This window comes from Equus asinus, chromosome 3, assembly GCF_041296235.1.
Source record: "Equus asinus isolate D_3611 breed Donkey chromosome 3, EquAss-T2T_v2, whole genome shotgun sequence".
NCBI classification, from domain to species: domain Eukaryota; kingdom Metazoa; phylum Chordata; class Mammalia; order Perissodactyla; family Equidae; genus Equus; species Equus asinus.
This window is the reverse complement of record NC_091792.1, coordinates 39,759,938-39,774,022: the sequence shown is the minus strand read 5'-3', so window position 1 is coordinate 39,774,022 and position 14,085 is coordinate 39,759,938. Positions and strand designations below refer to the sequence as shown.

Sequence of the window (14,085 nt, the reverse complement as noted above, 5' to 3'; positions counted from 1 at the left end):
AGCCGGGGCCCCAAGCCCAGCAACCACCCCCCGGCCGGGGGGGCGGGGACCCCGATGTGAAGCGGCGGCCGGGGCGGCGGGGAGAGCAGGACCGGCGCGGCCGTCCTTTCCTTCTCTTCCCCTCCCCTCTGCCCCCTCGGGGGTCTTCTCCCTGGCCAGTCGCCGGCCCCCCGGCTCCTCGGCTGGACTCCGGGAGGAGTTCTTAGAGCCCCCTCCCCCGCCCCAGCCCCCAGGGCGGCGGGGCCGGGGGGGACCCGGGGGGCCGGCCGCAGCCTCCGCCTAGAGGAAACTTTATAAAGACAAAATCCGGAGCCTCTCAAACGTGACTGTCCCGGGAGAAGTGGCCCAGGACGGGCAGGAGACTCAGCCTGAAGAGACCCAGGAAGAGGAAAAGGAGGTAAGCGGGGCCGCCACCGCCTCTGCTCCAGCGGCGCGGAAGAGACCCGAGTGGCCGTCTGGTTTAGCGACACCAGCACCGCTTCTTCCTCACGGACGCGCCGGAGTCTTCCGCAGCTGCCGCCTCGGTCCGAAGGAGGAAGGGAACCAACCCACTTTCTCAGCGCCCCGGCTCTTCTCTAAAGTGTGAGTGGCCCCGCGAAAGGGAGTGGAGGGGTGGAGAGTGGGAAGATGCCGGTGCGACCTCCGGGAGTTCTGTTTGCCAGGAGTGTCGGGAGTGTGCGGATGAGCGGCTGTATCCTGACTCCTCACTGCGGGGAGGAGGTATTGGGTAGTCCTGTGTTTTGTAACCTTTTAGCTCTTTGTACGTGTGATATGCAAGCTTACAGGTTTCTCTTAGAGGAGTTCTTTCTCCAGAGTGGACACTTGCACCTTTCTGGCCACTGATTGGCAGAAGGAAATTGAGGAAGCCAGAACATATGTGCACACAAAGGATATCTCTGTAATATACCTTTTCCTGGTGCACCGGTGTGAACAGCGCTGTAGTTTTTGTTTCTGGGCAAATCTTATTTTGCTTCCCAAGTGGGAACCTCTTTTACCCTGGGAATCCTGAAAGTAAAATTCTTTTCTTTTTTGACAGTCTTCCTTGAGAGATTTTCCTCTTGGTACAAGAGTTTTTTACCTTCTCAGTTTCTGGGTTCGATTCCTGTGGGTCAGGAGGACACTGTAACAGATTTTAATTACTCAGGAAATTCTCAGTTTTTATGAATCACAGCTAATTTGGAGGAGAGCATTTAGGACTTTAACCAGTTTATAGAAGTTGTTATATTTTTTCCTTTCCCAGATGCTTTGTATTTTTTTTTTTTAATTTGAGTAGCATATGTCCTAATTGCTAGCGTTTTTATTTGGCAGAATGACTTGAGGCTTTCCGTGTTTGTGTTATCTTTACTTCTGTATCAAATGAGGAGAAACTTTTCATATTTAATTCTTTGAAGAATGATTTTTTTCCTTCCCTTATTTTAAAGGCGAAGTCTATAAAATCTTTGATTTGTGATTTAGGCATCTTCTCAGAGTGCCAAATTAGGATGCAGGAAAGCAGTTAACATTTCGTATATTTATACAGACCTTAAGGGTTAGGCATAGGGTGGAATTTTATATAAAGAACATAAGCAGTACTATTTGAGAATTAGGGTCCCTCTAGACAACTGTGTGGGCTCGCTGTTCCTGAAGACACTGCTGAGAGAAGCTTTGTGGGAATGAATGTAAGCATAGGGTTATCTATGGTAACTTTTCTATTCAGGATCTTGATTAAATGTATTTAAAACTTTCTGAAACACTGTTTTCATCCTGAACTTTTTCTCCTTTGAAGTTATGAGTTCTACACGTTTGTTAGCCCCTAAACTATGTAACAATTTGTGTATTTATCAAAAACCTGTCCCTTAAAAGTTCCAAGACACATCCAGAGTTTGTGTTTTGCGAAATGCTAGAACAAGCTGGAGTTTGTCTTTTCCTGGTTTTATAGATTTTGATTGTTCCTCTTTACCATCATCTTTCCTGACTCTGTCTGGCTTAGAATAATTTCTTCAATCCCTTTGATCACTTTTCCCTCCTCTGGAACTTCTGTTTTGTGTTTCTTTAGTGCTTTGTTCTTGTGCTTTTGTAAGGATCCTTAAATTCTGTCTATTTTAAATGGGTACTGACATGCACATATTAAGCAGTGGATGTAATGTTAGATGTGGAATCAAAAACAAATGTCGTTGGATTTGTTGTCTTATTTTATGACCTTGAGGAAGTCATGTATCCCATGTTTCACAAAGATAGGAGGAAGAGAAATCTAGTCTAGCTTGGCTGTTTTCTGGGGAGGAAGGGAGGACAAACCAACAAACTATAATTTGAGTATAGGTTGTACTCCATCAAAGTTGCTTACTAACTTGAAGACTTACTTTTTATTGCTTTGACTGTAGATTGGTTAAAAATCATGGTAATGTTTTTATTGCATATTTGGGTAGCAAAGAAACAAAGTATTTGGGGCCCTGCCTTTGAGATGCTTTTACTTGTGGGTGGCAGAGGCAATGAAACAAATTGTACGAAATTGTAGGAAAGGGCGAATGGACCAGTATTTATCAGTGACTGCTGTATGTCAGATACTGTGTTTGGTACCTTATAAGTGTAAATGTATTTGTCCATTTTTCATTAGGGAAATGTTGATGTTGGACTGTACAGAATTGGAGTGTCTGAGCTAACTCTGGAAGGGTCTCTTTTAGGAAGAAAAGAGCAGGTGGAGACAAAGTATTTAAGATTTGGAATTGGAGGGTGTGAGGGACAAATGTAATTAGGAAGTTAGCGTGATGGAAATACAGAGGGAGGCTGTTGACTAGGCTTAGGGTCAGTTTGTGTTTGTGTGGATCCCTGTTTACAGCCTGAAGCAGCAATTGAGAACAGTGTTTCTGGGAGGATAGTTTTAGATGATTGAGGAGAAATTGTATTTTAGGCCAAGAGGCATTAGATCTGGATTAAGATTTTGTTTTTCTAGGGAACCAGCATTTTTACACCATGGTCATCAAAAAGCTATACAGATGGAGGAGTGAAAAAGAAGATGCTTCTGATATTTTGGAATGATGTTAGTAGTTTCTTGTAAAAAATAATTCAGAAATTGGGCAGTTCACTTTGTTTTCAACATTAAATTTTAGGGTGAAAGTTGGATGCTGAAGCAATCTCAAGACAGTAAAATAGTTAAACTAATGAATGATATGCTGAAAATGTAGAGTTGGGAGTCATTTTCAAAGTATTAAGGTTTCCTGAGAGTGCTGATGGAGAGTAAAGTGCTGAAAAGTGAGTAGTTTTACTTGGGGGGCAGGGGAAGGGGAATCTGTTAAAGTTAGCAAAGACATAGTAGGAAGAGAGAATGGAGGAGACTCTCTCTAAAACAGAAGTTTTAAAAGTGGATAAGATTTGAAGTTGAAAAGGGAGGAACAGCCTTTAAACATGGCTACCGGTTCAGTCGTAGGGTGAATGATTCTATATTTTTGAAACAGCTAATAAGCTTTTTGTAGAGTTTATACGTCCCTTGAGGTTAAGTTCAGAAGAATATATAGGATTTCACTGATAAGGTACTTATACACAGAAGGACAGATTTGTGTCACCAAGTTCACGTTTTTAAAGTTTGTCCTGCACTATTATCCTAAGTTTGGTCTTTAACGTGATGAAGTGAGGCTAAAAATAGCTGGCAGAGAAGGCTGCTTCCCCTGCTCACAGTTGGTGTGTGTCTTTGTGTCCCATACAATGGAGGGGATATCCCTGTGTTGGCACAGCAGTGCTGAAAATGCCTTTTTTTTTTTTTAAACTTTTTACTAAAAAACAAAACAGCTTGGCACTTACAAAAATTCAGACATCTTTGAAGCATGAAACACTGGAAAACTGTCTTTTTTTGTGGTGAAACCTGTAGCTAATGTGCATTTAGTGTTGACTCTGACAAGGATTAAGGATTGAGAAGTAGGGAATATATATATCCACACTTTTTTGTGTTGCTTAGTTCAAATTCACCACCTTCCTGGTAGCTTCTTTGGCCTCTTAAGAGTGATAATTCCAATGGCAGAACCCTCTGGGGAAGAGATATTTAGACAGGGAGCTAGATTTAGGGTGATTCTAGGATGAGGATACAGGAACTGGAGTATATCCTATATGGGTGCTTTCTGTCTTCACCCTCTACTTTCCACAACATTTTTTTATGCAGGTAAAACCATGTTTAGATGAACTTAAAGGACAGCCTTTTTGGGTTAACATGTCTTACTAGTCAAGACAGTGGGAGAGATGGGACTCTGATAGTGGGGAATGGTAACTTATGCACTTTGCCTTGGCAACTTTGGGATTGATATGGGATGATTAAAGAGCCTTGGGGATGTGTGTTTGTGTTTGTGTGTTTTAGCACCAGATAACCCCAAAGCCCACACTTAGGCTAGCAGTGACCCAATTCATAGACTTTGGAGATGGTTCTTGGAGAAGTCTTGTGTTGTCTCTGACATCTCATTATGTAGAGGAGAGGTTGGCAAACTTTTTTTTGTAAAGGGCCAGTTAATAAATATTTTAGATTTTGTGAACCATATGATCTCTGTCACAAAGATTCAATTCTGCTTTTGTAGTGTGAAAGCAGCCGTAGACAGTATATAAGCTAAAGAGTGTGGCTGTGTTCCAGTAAAACATTATACATAAAAACAGGAGGTATGAGCCAGCCCTGATGGCCTAGCGGTTAAAGTTTGGCGTGCTTCGGTTTGGCGGCTCTAGGTGCGGAACCGCACCACTTGTCTGTCAGTAGCCATGCTGTAGTGGTGCCTCACATAGAAGAACTAGAAGGACTTACAGCTAGAATATACAACTGTGTATTGGGTCTTTGGAGAGGTAAAAAGAAAAAAAAGAAAGATTGGCAACAGATGTTAGCTCAGGGTGAATCTTTCCCAGCAAAAAAAAAAAAAACCCCAAAAAAGCCCAGGAGGTAGGTTGGGTTTGGCCTGTAATTTATGGCCACCCCCCCCCCCCCCCAGGTGTAGACAACTGCCAAGTTCACCAACACAGAGTATGAACTTCATTCCATTAAAAAGCTGGGTGGTCTCTGTTTTCTAAATGTGATGAGTCCCCTGGAGGCTGTCTTAAAATGATTCTGCATAAAGCATAAGTCTATTGTTCAAGATACTTTTGCCTCCATAGTGATGAAAACTTTGGATTGAAGAGCAGGGGAATACAGCTTTGCTGTATTCTAAAGGGTAAATGTAGTGTGGATTAATTTGTTTCTTAAGTGAATCTATCTCAAATGTGTTGTTTAGAAAGGATAATTCACTTTGTGCAATTTTACATTATAGCTAATGTCAAAACGTTTGTTTTGTACGTTGACAAATACCTGCACTGGATGATGGTATCCTGGTTTTGTAAATCTTATTTATCTCAGGATTTCTCTGTTTATGGGAGGGGAGGGAGTTTCTTTTGCAAGTGATCACTTTTTAGTTATTTTTAAACATGCTCTTACTTTATGTAGTATTTCTGCACATATAATTGGTACTTCAATTCCTCTTTAAAAAAAAGAGTCTATATATCTGACAATTTTAGTATACCTTTTAGAAGGTCACTATAAAGTTAATTCTCGTATTCATTAGGAGAGAGTTCTTTCCTTGTTCTTTAAAAATCTTCCTTTTAATTTTTGCCTTTTCTAGTTATTTTATCATTGTCTCAAGCTTAAGGACGGGTATCGATGTAAAAGATACAAAGTGTTCATCTCATATCTGCAAATATTCCAAATAGTAGAAATATTCTGTATTGGTGACACTTTCGGCAGACCAGGGAAAAAGGTGTATTCGTTCTTGTTAAGCAAAGCTGAATTGTCTTTACAAACAAATGAGTAAAGTTGCTTTCAAATAATGCCTTCTTTAAACCTTTCTTCTTTGAGGCTTTTTTCCACTAAGTGTAGACCAGTGTATCTTATGCCTTAATGTACTTTTAGATTTTTGCTACTTTCTCATGGTACCTCATTGATACTTTATTATGATACCTTTCACAGCATGTTTAGAGTGTATTTTCTAAATGTATGTGACATTTCCTGGACACTATAGGATATATATTTCCTAATAGTGTTACTTTTCCACATACGTATATTTAAAATTTCCTCCTATTCCACCTTCAGAATTCTGAAATATTTGAGGGGACATCTGTACTTAATCAGGATATTGAACAAACTGATGTATAACAATTTTTCTAATACATTCCTTTAAAATTTTCAAGTAACACTTGATTTCTCTAAAACAGTAAGCTAGTACAAGAAAATATGAGAGCCTGTATTTGTGTTGTATTATCTTGCAGTGCCAGTAGTTGAAAAATAATAAGCAAAAATGCACAAGAGACCATATTGCTTGAGTATCTTATGTTTTGCTCTTTTCACAACACCTAAGGGATAGCTAGTAGATCAGTTAGGTATTGTGTAGTTTCTGTTGGCTATGCTCTGTCGCCTCTGCCCTTTCTTTCCAGCTGAAAAATAGCTGCTGGAAGTCTGGGTGGCTTTAGGAAGGAGATAGTATGTGCTGTGATGTGTGTCTGGGTGTACATGTATCTAGGGTATTGTGCTAGGTGCTCTTTTCTGCATGACTGCCCTGGACTTTAGGAGATAATGAAAGATATAGTACAAATTTTTTTTGGTGAGGAAGATTGGCCCTGAGCTAACACCTGTTACCAATCTTCCTCTTTTTGCTTGAGGAAGATTGTTCCTGAGTTAACATCTGTGCCAGTCCTCCTCCACTTTGTATGTAGGATGCCGCCACAGCATGGCTTGATGAGCAGTACACGGGTCTGTGCCCAGGATCCCAACCCGTGAATCACGGGCCACCGAAGGGGAGTGTGAGAACTTAACCACTATGCCACTGGGCTGGCCCTGCAAAATGTTTTTAATGTCACTTAGACTTTCCTCTGAGAGGAACATCGTTGGATAAGATACTATATTTTCTTCTGACTTTTTCATTTCACAGCATCCTAAATGAACCCATGAATGTATGTTAGTGCCAAATGTGAAGTCTCAAGGTAAATTGCTGGTTTGTTTTGGAAGAATGTCTGTATCTTATCAGACTTTTAGGATGGCATATTTTTTTTTTTTTTAAAGATTTTATTATTTCCTTTTTCTCCCCAAAGCCCCCCGGTACATAGTTGTATATTCTTCGCTGCGGGTCCTTCTAGTTGTGGTATGTGGGACGCTGCCTCAGCATGGTTTGATGAGCAGTGCCATGTCCGCGCCCAGGATTCGAACCAACGAAACACTGGGCCACCTGCAGTGGAGCGCGTGAACTTAACCACTCGGCCACGGGGCCAGCCCCAAGGATGGCATATTTTTTAAGGCAGTGTAAAAGGTAATAATAGACCTTTGCATGACATCCTCTAGGTCTGAGAAGCAGTCGCTTCACTAATGATAGTGAGTAATTTATACTATCTAATGATTGGTAATATTATGCATACCTGGCGCTAGCAATATGTTGTTAATTCATTTCTCATTTACCTAATAAAATACATTCATACTATGGAGGCAGAAGACTCACTAGTTAGGCGGTACATTTCTTAGCTACATGGCCTTGGACAAGCTGCTTATCCTGATACAAGCTTCATCACCTGTTGATGGGGGAAAACCATGTTCCTCACAGGGTTCTTGTTAAGGTTAAATGAGATAATATAAAAGAGCTGTAAAACTCTTAGTCCAGTCCTGGCATGTAGTAATGTGACCCATTACTGTTAATTTATTAAGTGAAAGATCTTTTAAAGTGTGATGTAGACAGAGGCTACAGTCCGGGTTTATATTGCCCATCATTTAAATTAGCCCTTGAGTTTGACAAATAATACTGAAGTAATTCTGCAGTGTTTTCAAAAGCGTCTGAGCTGGTGTATGATTCATTAACATTTTATTAAAAAATCTTAAAAACTAGAGAAATTGCACAACTGCTGTGCTTATTATTTATAAAAAAGAAAGACTAATTTGAACATAACTGGAATTTGAATTCATCTCCAAACACCTCAGTAGTGCTTAGATCAGAGAGGACTCTTTTTTGAATAATTTACTGATTATCTCAGAAATTGACTATGGTTTAAATTGTCCATTTAGAAATATCAGGATGTAATTCAGTTATGAAGTCTTTTAACTCTCCATCTCTTTAGCCCTTGAGAATAAAAAGCTTTAGAAAAATCAAGAAGTTTAACAAGTTTTAGCTGTATCATTATATCTCAAATTAAGTTTGAAGGAATTTTAATTAGATGATTCTGTTTTAACTAGATTTTAGTTTTCTCCGTTTCCTAAAATGATCAGACAGTATGTGTGTTTGATATTCCCTTTTCATGCTTAGGATTTATTAAATACAAGATGAGTTTTCAGAAGTAACTTTTCCTTCAAGCTTGGCTTAATCAGTGTTCTATTGGCTAATATAAGAAATAAATGCATCTTGATCAATTTTGTATTTGGAAAGTATTTCTATTTTGAGAACAATTTGGCTATGCCTTTATAGCCTGTTTATTTAATAGAACTGAATATTTAAGATAAGTATATAAAAAAATCCAAAGGCAGAAAGAAAGAAAGGATTGAGCTGTATTTCTTAGCACTGATTATCTTGCCAGCTCTTGTCCTCATTGTCTAACTTCTTTTTTTAAAATTTATTTCTTTATTGTGGTCATAATAGTTTGTAACATTGTGAAATTTCAGTTGTACATTATTATTTGTCAGACACTATATAAGTGTGCCCCTTCACTCCTTGTGCACCACCCCCCACCCTGTAACCACTAAACTGTTTTCTTTGTCCGTAAGTTTGTTTATGTTCCACAAGTAAGTGAAATCATATGGTGTTTGTCTTTCTCTGTCTGGCTCATTTCACTTAACATAATACCCTCAAGGTCCATCCATGTGGTTGTGGATGGGACGATTTTGTCTTTTTTATGGCTAAGTAGTATTCCATTGTATATATATATACACTATATATTCCATTGTATATATATATACTTCTTTATCTAATCATCGGTCAGTGGGCACTTGGGTTGCTTCCATGTCTTGGCTATTGTGAATAGTGCTGCAGTGAACATAGGGGTGCATAAGCCTCTCTGTATTGTTAGTTTCAATCTCACGTCTTTTAAGGAAAGTTTGCTTTAGATTTTGGTGTAAATGCAGAAATTAGATTGGCTAATATATTAGTGGATCTTTGGTTAAATGGTTAATTTAATGAATATTCTAGTTTTAGAAAGTTTAGTATTTTAAATAATTTCTTTGTTGGTAATTGGAGTTATGTTTCTTTCCATTTCAGAGATTTTCAAAAAAGAATTTTATAATTATGAGTAGGTTACTGGGTAGGTAGACGAAGAGCATAGTCTCTTTAGTGAGTTTAATTTCTTCCTGCTTATTTATTACGTATGTAATACCAGAAAGTTATATAAATAAATATGTGGGTCATCCTTTTTCTTTTGCGTAATTGGTAATTTCTTAATTGACTACTATGTGAATTTAATAATATAAACTTTGGAATGCTGCTGTAATGATTGGGGAACCTTTTTCTATATTGAGTATTACACAGGTAGAATTTTTTTCATTAGAGAAATATTAAAATTTTACCTTAATAGATTAGAAATTTAGAGCAGGAAACACAAAATTTCAGACTTCTGTAAAGACCATTTATTAGGAGAGGAGGCAAAGGATGTACAGAGGAGGGGAAAGGCAGATACCAGGGAGGATGGCTCCGGAAGTTTTGAGGTCAGTCTTAGTCAGAGGTCACACCCTGTTATTTCTTTGGGTTGGGGACGTGGGGTGTTACCACTTGTTATCTACCACCCTTTGAATATCTACCACCCTTTGAAATGTCTGTTAGATGATTGACTCTAGTTCCTAGCTTTTCAACATCTGGATTCTTTAAACCATTGAAGTTTTAATCTGTATGGGATAATCAGTATATCCTAGGGTGGGAAAATTTCCACAGTACCTGTTAGGGACAGACGAAGGGTTTTTGAGTACATTGGAGTTTCTTTTTTGTTTTGTTTTGTTGTCTTTTTCCCTCATTGGCCACATTTCCCTAGCTTTGCCTAAGAGGGATGCTTATAATTCTATATGTGTGACATAGTTGGAAGGCAAGCTTTGGTGTGGATAGACCCAAGTTCCAGCTGTGCTGCTGTGTGATCTTGGGCAAGTTATTTATTCTATGTGTGTTTACTGTAAAACTGGGATGATAATAATAGTACCTACCTCTCTCATAGGGTAGTTAAGAGGATTGAGTGAGATGGTACATCACAATGTCTGTCTCAGACTTAGCGCTCAATAAATGTTAGCTGTTGCAATAGTAATAAATATTACAATATTACGTTATTGTTATGTCTGTGAGATTGCTGGTTTTTTGAATGGTGAAGGCATTTGTGATCTTTGCTTCTGAATATGTCGCTATTTTGAGTACTGCCTTTATTCAGCAGCAGATATTTACTGAACACCTGCTGTGTTGATCTAAGTGAACTAAACAAAAATCCCTGCCCTCTTGAAAGTTACATTCTGATTTGGCGAGACAGAATACACAAAGCAAAATAGTGAGCCATCACTCTGTGAAATTTGGTGTTTGGCTTTGTACGTCTAAGCCTCTGTTAACCAGCCCTCTCAGTCTTCAGCTTTAGATCTTTTTTGTTGCTGTGCTTGAGAGTGTTTAGTGGCAGGAGCCCCCTGAAAGCGTAGAACTAGTCTCATTGTCTTCAGCTACAGCTCTGTCTTATTTTTAAGGCAGCCTTCTACTCCTCATCATTTCCTTGATCTACTACTTAAATTGACTGCCACGAAACTTTCCTTTCAGTCCCAAACTTCTGTTTCACATTATTTATAGAAGTGTTGCTCCCCCTTAGCTTACCAACTTTTGCTCCTCCATGTCATTTCTTAAGAGAGGGGATACTAGAAACCTTTTTTAAGAAGTATTCCCTGACTAATCTAACTGTATACTTTTCCTTAACCTATTTTGTATTTCCCCATTCTGTGTGTTAGTAACTGAGATATTTAAGTTGCTTATTCTGTCTTTTTTTTTAAAAAAAATGTTTTTCTTGTCTCTTTAATTAAATTGTAAACCTTTTTGTGTCAGCAACCACTTTTTTATTCTGAGGCTTAGCTTCCTTACTTGAAAAAAAGATAATACCTACCTCACAGTGATGTTCTGAGATTTGAGAGAGAGAATGTGTGAGAAGGGTCCTGAGCTAAATCCTTAATAAATCGTAGTTTCTTTCCTTTGAACCACTCTAGTTCCTGAAGTTGGTATTGGACAGTCAGTGCTTAGAAAATACTTGTTAATATATCCTAAATTGAGGTTGGGAGTCTTTTAATTTAACTGCCACTTGTGTGAATAATTTCAGTTTTTACTTCCAGATAAGGTTCAAAAATATTACTTTTCAAGCGTCAGATGATAAAGGCTGAGGCTTTAATAAGAGATGGCATAACAGTGATCAGGAGCAGGGACTCAAGCCACCATTGTGTGGTTTCAAAGCAGCCTACTGCACTTATTGGTTGTGTGACTTTTGGCAAGTTAACTCTCTTGGCCTCGGTTTCTTTATTTGTAAGATGGGAGGAAATAATAACTGCTTCATGGATACTATGTTGTTAGATTAAATGAGATAATAAATGAGAAGCACAGAACCATGCCTGGCATATAACAGTGGCCCCAGGGGACATTTGGCAATATCTGGAGATGTTTTTGATGGTCACAACTGGGAGGAGGTGTGTGTGTGGGAGGTACTATTAGTATCTAGTGGGTAGAGGCAAGGTATAAACAATATACAGGACAGCACCCCACAACAAAAGATTATCTGGTCCAAAATGTCAATAGTGCCAAGGTTGGGAAACTCTGCTCTATAATTAAGCTCTCTGTCATTTGATATTTTCTTCGTATAAGGTGCTTTGCCAGTTAGATTCTGTATAAATAGTGATTACTGATAAAGATAGGTCATAGACATGGATAGGCCTCATTTAACTTTTTTGTTTTTGAGGAAGATTAACCCTGAGCTAACATCCGCCTCCAATCCTCCTCTTTTTGCTGAGGAAGAGTGGTCCTGAGCTAACATCTGTGCCCATCCTCCTCCATTTTATACATGGGATGCCTGCCACAGCATGGCTTGATAAGCAGTGCATAGGTCCATGCCCAGGATCTGAACTGGCGAATCCTGGGCTGCCAAAGCCAAGTGCGCAAACCCAATTGCTACACCACTGGGCCTCATTTAACATTTTACAAAACAGACATAAAGGAAAATTAATAGATTTCATAATTTTTTTTTAAGATTATAGGGCAATTACTCCAAAAGTAATCTAAAAATGCTTATACTTATTCAGAAATTAGGAAAGGTTTCCAGGTGGATTTTACTAATTTGGTTTTTTAAAATGGCAAACTGTTCAGGTGAAGTGTAGGGGGCTTATGAGATGTGAGTGCCGTGATGTGTAAATATTCATAAAGTGAGATATACACTGATAAAAACAAGCAGATATTAAGGTTACTGGAATGATCTATTGGGAGAAACCTGGGATCATGTCTGATTTTCATCTCTTCTCTCATGCTTTTTATCATTACTCACCAAGTCATGGGCTCTTTAACTTAGGACCTCTTTTTTTCTCTCTCTTCAGTTTTTCTCACTGTTTAAAATTGAACCCCTACCATTCTCTGTCCATTTCAGGAGTTCCTAAATTGATTTCTTTGTTTCTGTTCTTTATATTCCTACCTGAATTGACACTTTGTTTAAGGGAGAGCCTTTCTAGTCCAGAATCAATCTAGTTCCAACCTTCCTGCACTATCCCTTTATTTCTGGGAGAGAGTTAAGTGCTAATGCCCTAAGGCTGGAGCTGGAATGAACTAACTTATCTCCTATGCAGTGTTACTTGTGTACCATCTTTGGGAGAATTGGGAAAATGGTAAATCACATCATTTTCTGTGTTTTGTAGTTCAGATGATTCCCTTCACTTGTATCTAAAGATGAGGTACATCCATTTATATATAGCATGTTTGTAGTTTAATGCATATTTCTGTGTGTGTATGTGTACATGTGTATACTTTGATGTATATTTGTCTCTGTACCTTGCTATTTCCTCTGCCTGAAGTATTCTTTTCCTTTCGTTTGCGAAACATTTTCTCTCTTAAGACCCTACTTAAATAATCATCTCCTCCAGGAAGCCTGTCTTGATTAATCTAAGTAGAGTTGTTTTTTCTTCTGGTTACCCACAGTATCTGTGTGGCTTTATAGCACTTAACTTTGTATTTGTACAAAGTGCTTATAGTTATTTGTATTTTTCTCTTTTACTGGTCTGTCTCTTTTTTCAGGGCAAGGGTGTGCCTTACTCGTCTTTTCAGTTAATATCTCCTCCCCTCAAGTGCCTAACGTTTCCTGCCACAGAGTAGGCATACAGTATGTTAACAAATGAATGGAAGAGAGCAAAAAAAGCTGGGAAGTTTTTTAATAGGCTCTACAAGAGAAGGACATTATCTTGTCACCTTTGTTTCCAAGTGCTTAGTGTAGTGCCTGTCCGTAGGTATTCAACAAATATTTATTGAGGGAATTAGAAGCCAATTCCAGTAGTTGATAGAGATTTTGTGTGAACTTTTTTCTTCATTTCTAGGAAGCATATCCTAGAAGTAGATACAGCCTACATATTTGGTACATTTGATGGGTTAAGTCGACTTTCCTTTTCTTGACTCAGTAATGAGACTTTTGATCTAACAAAAACTTCCTGAGAGATGCTTTTGGTTGATTTTTTTTCCGCCTTTGGGCCCATTCTGGTGTTGATTTTGTTGGAAGGATGAATGTATAATATGAGTCTTATACCATGGGTGAGCTGTCGTTAAGTAAAAGTGTTGAATAAGGTCTCTGGTCTCCTCTGTACATTTGGGCTCAGCAGAGTGAGTATGTATTTACTCTCAAGTGTGGATGACTGAGGCTAGTGAAGCAAGGGAGGGAAACAAGGCAATTGGAGATGAGGAAGTTGCCTACTGGGTCTTTTTTTCTTTTGATGATGATTTATTTTTACCTCGGAGCCCCCAGTTATTTATAAAGAATTAGATGGAAGGGAGAGGGGTGTGAATCTAGAAGGTAAGAGTATAGATTTGGTAATTTGATAAATTAATAATTTGATAATCATTGTTTTGATCATTATTACCGCTTATTGAATGTTAACTATGTCAGACACTCTGCTGA

General features: G+C 38.7%; 1 protein-coding gene across 6 annotated transcripts in view; it reads left to right on the top strand.

Annotated features, from left to right (window-relative positions):
• Positions 1–443: 443 nt before the first annotated feature.
• Positions 444–14,085, top strand: part of FBXW7 (F-box and WD repeat domain containing 7) — a 219,646-nt gene continuing 206,004 nt past the window's right edge. For all 6 annotated transcript variants that reach the window (XR_011501963.1, XM_014868521.3, XM_070504910.1 and 3 more), the window contains exon 1: positions 444–582. The gene's annotated coding sequence lies outside the window, so the exon portion shown is untranslated. The remainder of the gene's footprint in view (positions 583–14,085) is intronic.